The sequence below is a fragment of the Papio anubis genome, chromosome 6, assembly GCF_008728515.1.
Source record: "Papio anubis isolate 15944 chromosome 6, Panubis1.0, whole genome shotgun sequence".
Taxonomy (NCBI): Eukaryota; Metazoa; Chordata; class Mammalia; order Primates; family Cercopithecidae; genus Papio; species Papio anubis.
In genome coordinates this window covers 117,485,463-117,494,966 of record NC_044981.1, presented here as the reverse complement: position 1 = coordinate 117,494,966, position 9,504 = coordinate 117,485,463, and positions in this window count along the sequence as shown.

Here is a 9,504-nt window from a genome sequence, read left to right as displayed (position 1 = left end):
TTTAATTGACTCATAGTTCCACGTGGCTAGGCGGTCTCACAATCATGGCAGAAGGCAAATGAGAAGCAGAGTCATGTCTTACATGGCAGCAGGTAAGAGAGCTTGTGTAGGGGAACTCCCATTTATAAAACCATCAGGTCTCATGAGACTTATTCATTACCATGAGAACAGTATGGAGGAAACTCCCCCTGTGATTCAATTATCTCCACCTGACCCTACCCTGGACACATGGGGATTATTACAATTCAAGGTGAAATTTGGGTGGGGACACAGCCAAACCATATCATCATGTCTACCTAAGATCTGTGGATGTGGCCTTATTTGTAAATAGGGCCTCTGCAGATGTACTCAAGATGAAGTCACACTGGTTTGGGTGAGCCCTGATTGAATTGTTATCGGGAAGTTCTTAGTCTTACTTGGGAGAAAGAGTTCTACCAAGAGATAATTTAGCCTCCATGAAAGAGAATTTATTGGAGGAAAATAGAGAGCAGAGAGTTTATTTAGGGAGAGACAGCATACTTTGAAAGATGAGGCAGAGCAGGCTGCTGATAAAGAGTATGAGCCCACAGCTGCCCAACAGTTCTGCTTTGGGTATTTATGATGTCAGATGTTTTTCTTGAAGTTCCCACCTCTGTCTTAAGTCTCTGCCTTTTTTCTTTGTCTAGTTTTCCCTCTTCTGCCTTAAGTCCCTGCCTTTTTCCTGCCTAGTTCCCACCCTAAGCTTGTGGGACCCCACTTACTATTAGTTGATGCATACACGTTGGCCCGGTGTTGGATCTGAATTCTACCTAATGGCTGCATTGCTCACTACTGCCACGCCAGGAAGGTTGTACGGTGGTCAGATCTATACTTATTGCACCTGAGTATCTCTTAGGAATTTCCCCTTTGCCCTAACCTGTACTTATGGTGCCAGCATATTTCTCAGGAATTTTCCCTTCTGCTCTCTTTCCTTTCTTATTAGCATGTACCTAACAATGTTCTGACATTTTAACTGCAGAGTGAATGATTATTGGTGCATTTGAAAAAGCATTTCCTTCTGCATAGGTACTTCCCCTCATCTCAGCTCATTTCTAACATGCATGTTTCTGGTGATCTCTGAGGTGTGACATTTTCCTCACTTTTCTCAGGGGCTCCCTGCCCCTGCTTATGTCTAGCTATCTGCCTGCTCTAAAAGAATGATTGGTATCTTTATAAGAATAGGAAATTACTTAACCCAGTACAAGACCTACAGAATTTCTCACTCCATATCTTTCTAGATTTTCGTGGTTATCGCCATAGCTCCAGTGCCCTGAAGACAACTCTTGACATCAGGTATCAAAACTTCCATAATTTTCTTTTGGCTCTGAATTATGACCTCAAGTCTTTAATGCCCTTGACCATTGCCTGCTCTGCAGTGCCTCCCTGCTCCTCAGTTTCACACCAAAGGAAATGGCTTTTCGCTCCATGCAACTCAGCTAAAAACAGCAGAGATGACAATGATCCCAAGTACCCAACTCCCTAATGTGAATCTCTCAAGACTGTTTTTTTTCCAATGAGGACTAATAATTTTCCTACACAGACTTCTACCTTTTCCTCAGATCCTTGTCCTTTGAAGCCTGAAACTGGTGTAAATGCTAATTTGAAATTAACATACAATTTATGTCTTTGCTCACCTCCCTTGGCTTATTTCTCACTTCTTAAGTAGGGCTCTCACAAATATCTCAGGCACCCATTTGCTTCCTTTTTAAAGAACCTATCACTCTTTCCTTCAGATCACATTGAACGTATTTACATTCTCTCTGGCTTTTATGTGTGTGGGGGGTAGTGGTGGTGTGCATGTGTGCAGGTGCATATAAAAAGCAAAGGAATTGGACAAACATATCTGCAATGTCCTCTTTAGCTTAAGTGCTTGTAAAAGCAATAGAAAGTACTCATCCAGAAGCAGTCTAAACAGAAGATAGTCTCTCTGTCTTTCATTGAATTTCAGAAGTTTCTAACAGGGCTCACTCTTCAGGGAAAGTTGGTTTAAAAGACACTGGAGCACTTGGTCCCACAGGGGACTACCTCAAAGATTATTCCTTTTGCTGGTAGGGGACAATATTGTCGGCCAGTCATTGTGACTCTTTTCATTTGCATGTGGCTGCCAGGTAACTTTGCTCTGATTAAGTGACCTCCTTTTAGGTTGCTGCACATCACATCCATAAGTGGTCTGCTTGTGTTTCTGATCAAGCCATAGCTAAGCAAAGCAACACCACCTGAGGAGTGCTTCCTGAGATCTTGTGGAGGAACTCTTTTCTTTTTTGAGACATGGTCTTGCTCTGTTGCCCAGGCTGGAGTGCAGTGTTATGATCATGGCTCACTGCAGCCTCGACCTCCTAGGCTCAAGCCATCCTCCCATTCAGCCTGCTGAATAGCCGGGACCTCAGCCTCCTGAGTAGCTGCCACCATGTCCAGCTATCTTTTGCATTTTTTTGTAGAGACGGGGTTTTACCATGTTGCCCAGACAGGTCTCAAATTCCTAAGCTCAAGTGATCTGCCAGCCTCAGCCTCCCCAAGTGCTGGGATTACAGGCGTGAGCCACTGCACTTGGCTTTCTGGAGGAACTTCATTACATTTCTTACATGAACACTTCTCTTACCAGCTCACAATACCTAATCAGGGTTCACTGCTATTTGAACCCTTTAATTCCTTCCCTGTCTTTCTTCTTCCTCAAATACTTATTAAACTTCTATTCTTTATCAGTCTTGGGGCTAGAAACAAGTGAGAAAGATTAAAACAAGATGTAGGATTTTCCCCAAGAGACTGAATGTACGAATGGGTAATGGTGAGAGCATATACAGGACACTGACTCACGACCTCTGTAGCAAACAGCACAGGAAGCCAGACAGTAACCTCTGCAGCAATCAGCCCGGAATGGTCAGAGCATTGCTTATGACTGCCAGCTTTCCTAGTTTTTGGCTCTGCTTTTAACTCAAGACCAAACAGAAAACCAGATATGCTCCCCAGACCGCTATCACATAAGAGGCACCACTTCTATTTAGCTCACCCCTAGCTTCCGCATGCTAATAACTGCTAATCAGAGCAGACCTGACACTTTCTATTTTGGGAACTATAAAGCTTTTCCACTCCCTTGCCTACTTTTGTGTCTCTGCTAAATGCAAGTGGTGGTGACTGACTCCCTTGCTGCAATAAGCTCTGAATAAGCAACTCATGCTTATTCTCATTCGAGTGGTGGTCTTTCTTTATTTCCATAGTCCCTCAAGGAACTGTTAGAAGATAAACTTAGGCATGTTAAAATTTTTAAGATTTTATTTTAGCATTTAACAATGCATGAATCGAGAAGCACAGGACTGCACATGGTTTAGCATTTCACTGTAGAGGTGAGGGTTGGTGTGAGAGTGAAGAGAGACACTTTTATAAGATGTTCGTGGAAGAAAGACAAAGAAAACATATTTGATTAGAGTAGAAAGTCCTTAGTTAGAGATTACTTGGCAGTTTCTGATTGATAAATTCTCTAGTTTCATCTTACCATTTATAGTGGGCTTCAGTTTGCTTATATAGGAACTTACACCACTTGACTGCCCCAGTCTAATGGCCTTCTAGTTAAAAAAAATATTTTTAACAATTTCCTCCTTTTATCTGCCACTCACTGATGAGAGATTGGGCAAAACTGGAGCATAAGCACATCTCTGTCACAATCATGTCTGCTTTGTCTTGGTCTCAGCATGGAACTCATAACTCGCGACATCAGACTCATTGGTAGAAATATTCCTTTTGTTCATCTTGTTTTTTGTCGCTAACCACAGGGAGACCATCTGTTGTACTGTTGATGGCTGCAAACATGCATTTAAAACCCTTGAGAGAACACAGTGAACCTGGGAGATTAAATGAGGGCTATCAGAAAGATAAATCCAAGAGACTGGAGTATGCTGCTTAGCCAAGGTTTTCAGAAACCAAACAAGCTAACATTTCTGTGGAAACAAAACAACAACAACAACATCAAAAACAAGTTAATGAATATAACTCAGTCTCAGTCTCTGTGTCGAGAAGGCAGTTAGTCAAGAGAATGTTTAGATTTCAGCTCAAAGCATATTTTCCTAGTTTGCAGTCTGAATGTCACTAGTTACGGCATCAGGCATCTTGGTGAACTCCCTGAGAGGGCCATACAATATCAGGCCCAAAAGTTGTCCTGTGAAATTTATGTTTAATAGTCTTGCTCTTGCTTGTAGGGTTTTGTGAAAAGTTAAGTTCACATATAAAAAAATTTCAAGAACAATGAACAGGATAAATCTGGTATCTATGAGGGTGTAGCATAGTTTTTTACTGAAACATTATTTTTCTCTCTACCGTTGTCCCTCTATTTAACAAAGAAAAATCATGGTAAAACAAATTTGTTTCTGAAATAAGTCATGAAACGTGGACTGATTATTTACATAAGTGCAGCAAGTCTAGTGGTTGACCATATAGGTTCCTTATCAGGGTGCTTTGCCAGAACTTTTAATAAAGACTTTCAGATTCGAATTTTAAAAGCCTCTTCAGACTAGCAAGCCATGTCAAGAACTTGTCATCAAACTTTGCCAGCAATACATATAGATTTAGGTAAATTCCTCTCTTGAGGTCTTTAAAATATTTTTTATATTTTTGGGCCTTACTTTCATAAACTAGGGAATCCTTAAAGCCAAATAGTAGGCCAATTTTTTCCAAGAAGTTTTTTGCCTCCATAAAGTCAATCTCAGTTTTTTAAAACTATCTGGTCATATCTAAAACTATGCGTATTCTTAAATATGACATTCCAGTCAAAGCTTTGGTAATATAATGAGTATTTCCAATTACGTCCTGTTACAAAGCAACTAATTCTTATTGAACTTATGCAAATAACTATATTGCCATGAAAATAAGAATATTTTATAATTTCTGAGTTCTGGAGGGTTGAGGTAGGGAGAAAAATGTATGTTTCAATTTTGCTCACAAAGGTATACTTTACCAAATTTCTGTAAGCTATTGGTAACTTAAGAAAAAAGAAAAAGATTTTCTTAAATCTTGAAAACATTAAAGAACTAGCAATATTTCAAACAAAAAGGCCATGAAAACCCATTTTTTTCATCTGTTCATGCACTCCCATATAATTAATTCTTGTTCTGCTTGATGTGAGCAGTTTCATGAACCAACCAGTTTCCTCACTAGAATTCTGGAAATTCTTACTCATTCCAATGGCAAAATCCTTAAAATTAGAAGTTTGTACTTGTCAGAGTCCTTTTCATATATCTCCTTGAATACAAAACACTTTAAAATTATAAATGCTTACAAAAGCTTTCAGTAAAATAGCAGAATAAAACAATAACTGTCTATGAATGACAAGATTTAAAATGACCATGGTAAAAGATCTGATAAGAGTTGATTACAATGTAATTGATAAGAAAATTTTATCATTTCTGTGACGTACAATATTTTAAAATAATAACTAGAATTATGACTGAAAGTTATATCAAGACTATCAGATTTTTAGGAATTTCATACAATTTCTGGAACACATTAATAACTCATCCATGTAAATATAACTCAAAGAAAGATAAATATCACTTATTTTTTTGTCAATACTTCCCATGCAATTTAACACATCAATAACTCAAATTAGTTTAACATCTCTCCTTTTATAAGAAAAGAGAATAAAGTATTTTGAAATATTCTGGGTCCCCACTAGAAGCTCCTAAAGTTAATTCAAAGTCAAAAAGACTTAATTTAGAATTTGATTTTGGCTCAAACAAAATCAAAAGGTTTAAATACTTTATTAAACAAGATCATAGTCTACTAGGAAACTAGAGTCATTCATTTAACCAGAGTGATAATTAAAATACCTTAAAAGCAAATAGAGAAAGTTACCTAGTTGTAGAAAATCTTAGCTCTCTCAGTAGAGAGGACTCAGTATTTATTTTGAAGTAATCAAAGACTAGAAAAAGACAAAAATTATTAACTATTTTAATAAGACACAAAAGTCACTTCCCTTAATTCTATTTTTAATTATCATATTAATTAGAATTCTTACCTTCTCGTAGCTTTAATTTCTAGTAAAAATTGGGAAGAAATTGTCAACTTTCTGTCATATTAGCATTCAGTAGATTAGCATCATTTTTATAATTTTGAGAAGTGTCAGCTTCCTCATAGTACAATTTTCACTGTGGCACAAGAAATGTTTACTAACTGACTCAAATGTTTTAAGTTCTTCTATAATAAGCCAAATGTGAATAAGGTTAAACTTATTTTCAGTAATTAATAGGATTCAGTAATTTACCTTATTTGGAAATGATCTAGATTATTTAATAAATATTCATAATTTAACTTAGCAAAACTCTAAGGGTATAAGGTATGAAAGAGATTTGGAAAATTATTTTAACAGACATAATAAAAACATAATTATTGTTGAAAGGTTTATATATAAATGTTTACTTCTCTTATGGTTATTTAATTCACTTCTATTTAACAATTATCTTGGATTACTCTTAAAATTTATGAGACAAAAGCTAGCCATTAGACAAAGCTGGCTATTATCTCAAGTTTTTTCCCTGATAGCTATTTTTACATCGTGCACATGTTAGGCAGTAGTTATCATGAAAGCAAGAATCCTAAAAAAGTTAAATATATATTTTTTTGTTTTTTGTAATGCTGTGCTAGATATATATGAAGTAATAAACATTGCGTCCATTTTCACAATTGTTCTTAGATAGAAGTTATTTATAGTTCTAGCATCTTAAACATCTAGTACAGATAACATAAATGCATTTGATTAATAAATCCATGTAAAACAAAAGTTGTGTATTTGCATTATATATAATGCCAACACTCTGAAGACATTCTTACATTTAATTAAACCAATATACTTTAGGTTTTATTTACTGAAGGTTATATCAGATCATGTAAATTTAAAATATTTTGGGTTAGTTCTTATTTTTCTAAGAGGCTAAAGAATACAACATACAAGTGCTTAGTTTTTCTTTTAAGTCAATTAAATAGAACTTTTTAATAAATTAATTTTGACATTAGCATACAGAGGTAGAAAAATATATCACATATGTGTAACATACATAGACATACATGAACATATGAACAGAAGCAAATCTTATAGCTTTCATTCTGAAATTTTAGTTATGATCCAGGTACAGTCATACGAAACTTACTAGTTTGTAAATAAATATCTGGATGTGAATTCTGTTTCTGGCAGATGGAACAAAATTACCTGTCCTAATATCTACAACTTTTGACTAACATTTGTAAAGCAGATCTTTAACATTTCTTATTTTCACTTTGTAAGGAGTCTTTAGGAGGCAACTTTTTATTTCATCTTTTAGAAACCTATGCATGATAATAAAAAATACATCTCATTGTTTCTGAGGCATTTGGGATCCCTCTTTTTCCTTTGGTGAACTCCACAGATGAGCAATTTTGATTAGGTTAAAACTTCCCCACTGTGGCCACCAAAGTTCTAAATTATTTTTGGCAAAGTTTACCTATTTTTCTAGAAAATAATAGGTTCCAAGATGGAGTAATCCAGACTCTCTGGATTTGGATAAACCCGTTATTTAAATCTACTTAGTTATTTCACAGATTCTTCCTAGATATCTTTCCATGATCTTTCCTGCCTGAGGCCTCTTACTAGACCCAGTTCAGGTTTCGTTAGACCCAATCTGATGTTGAACCCAATATGACTTTCAAATCTAGTCTGGAATAAAAGTGATCAGATAAACTACGGGTGCTTGACCCAAGTTGTGGAACTTGTATTTGAGAGTGGGTGCTTACTGATTGACCTTTGGTGCAGCAAGAAAAACAGTAAGCACAGTGGTCTTCCTAGGTACCTATGCTTGTTTGTTCATTACTCTGAGGGTCTCCATCAGCACCCTGGTCCTCATTTATGACACCAGAACTGTTAAAAGATAAACTCAGGTATATTAAAATTTTAAAGAGTTTATTTGAACATTTAGTGATTCATGAATTGTGCTGTACCAGACTGCAAGCAGGTTAGCATTCCACTGTGCAGGGATGAGGTGATAGAGAAATGTTTATATGACATTTGCAGAGCAAGACAAAGAAAATATATTTGATTGGTTACAGTGGAAATTCTTAGACGTCACTTGACAGTTTCTGATTGGTAAAGTCTGTGGTTTCATTTTACTGTTCATGTTGGGCTTTGGGTTGCTTACATAGAAACTTAAAGTGCAGCAGTCTAATGGCCTCCCAATTATAACCTTTTCAACAGATCTACAGCCTAGTGGAGAGAAACACTATTAAACATAGAATTTTCGTATACTAAGATAAAGCAATAGAGTTATATAGTAAAAGGTATAGGGGAGGCAGCAAAAAAGGGAGTAATACATGTTTCCTTTTTTATTGATTATTTGATTGTATTACTTTACTTCATTTTTGTTGAAGAATGTTGGAGTGAACTTTAGGGTTCTAATACATTTCTCAGGAGAGCTATGTTAATTTGGTGCTGAAGAAGCCAAGGACTGTGGAGAGCATTGAAGCCTCATTAGATAGAGTGACTGCCTCTTGAGTACATCCTTTGACACTGCTCAACTTTCAGATGTCTGAAAAGCAATAAGGGATGCTACAATCACCAAGATGTCTATGGCCTTTCCTTCTTCTTCCTTTCCCTCCATTTCCAAGAGAAAGACTTGCTACTTCTGGATATACCACCTCCAGTTCATGGGAGTGGCATGACAGATTCCTAAATGAGTTGTAAAGGTAAAACGTTGTATTAATATGCATATTTGTATTAGTCCATTCTCATACTGCTCTGAAGAAACACCTGAGAATGGGTAATTTATAAAGGAAAGAAGTTTAATTGACTCACAATTCCACAGGGCTGGGGAGGCCTCAGGAAACTTACAATCATGGTGGAAGGGGAGGCAAACACGTCCTTCTTCACATGGCAGCAGCAAGAAGAAGAATGAGTGCCCAGTGAAGGAGGAGGCCCCTTATAAAACCATCAGATCTTATGAGAACTCACTCACTATCACAAGAACAGAATGGGGAAAACTGCCCCCATGACTCGACTGTCTCCACCTAGTCCCTCCCACGATGCATGGGGATTATGGGAACTATAATTCAGGATGATATTTGGGTGGGGACACAGCCAAACCATATATCAATATATTTATATATTCATTCAATGGTTTTTTTTTTTTTTTTAAATTTATTTATTATTATTATACTTTAAGTTGTAGGGTACATGTGCATAACATGCAGGTTTGTTACATATGTATACTTGTGCCACGTTAGTCTGCTGCACCCATCAACTCGTCATTTACATCAGGTATAACTCCCAATGCAATCCCTCCCCCCTCCCCCCTCCCCATGATAGGCCCCGGTGTGTGATGTTCCCCTTCCTGAGTCCAAGTGATCTCGTTGTTCAGTTCCCACCTATGAGTGAGAACATGCGGTGTTTGGTTTTCTGTTCTTGTGATAGTTTGCTAAGAATGATGGTTTCCAGCTGCATCCATGTCCCTACAAAGGACGCAAACTCATCCTTTT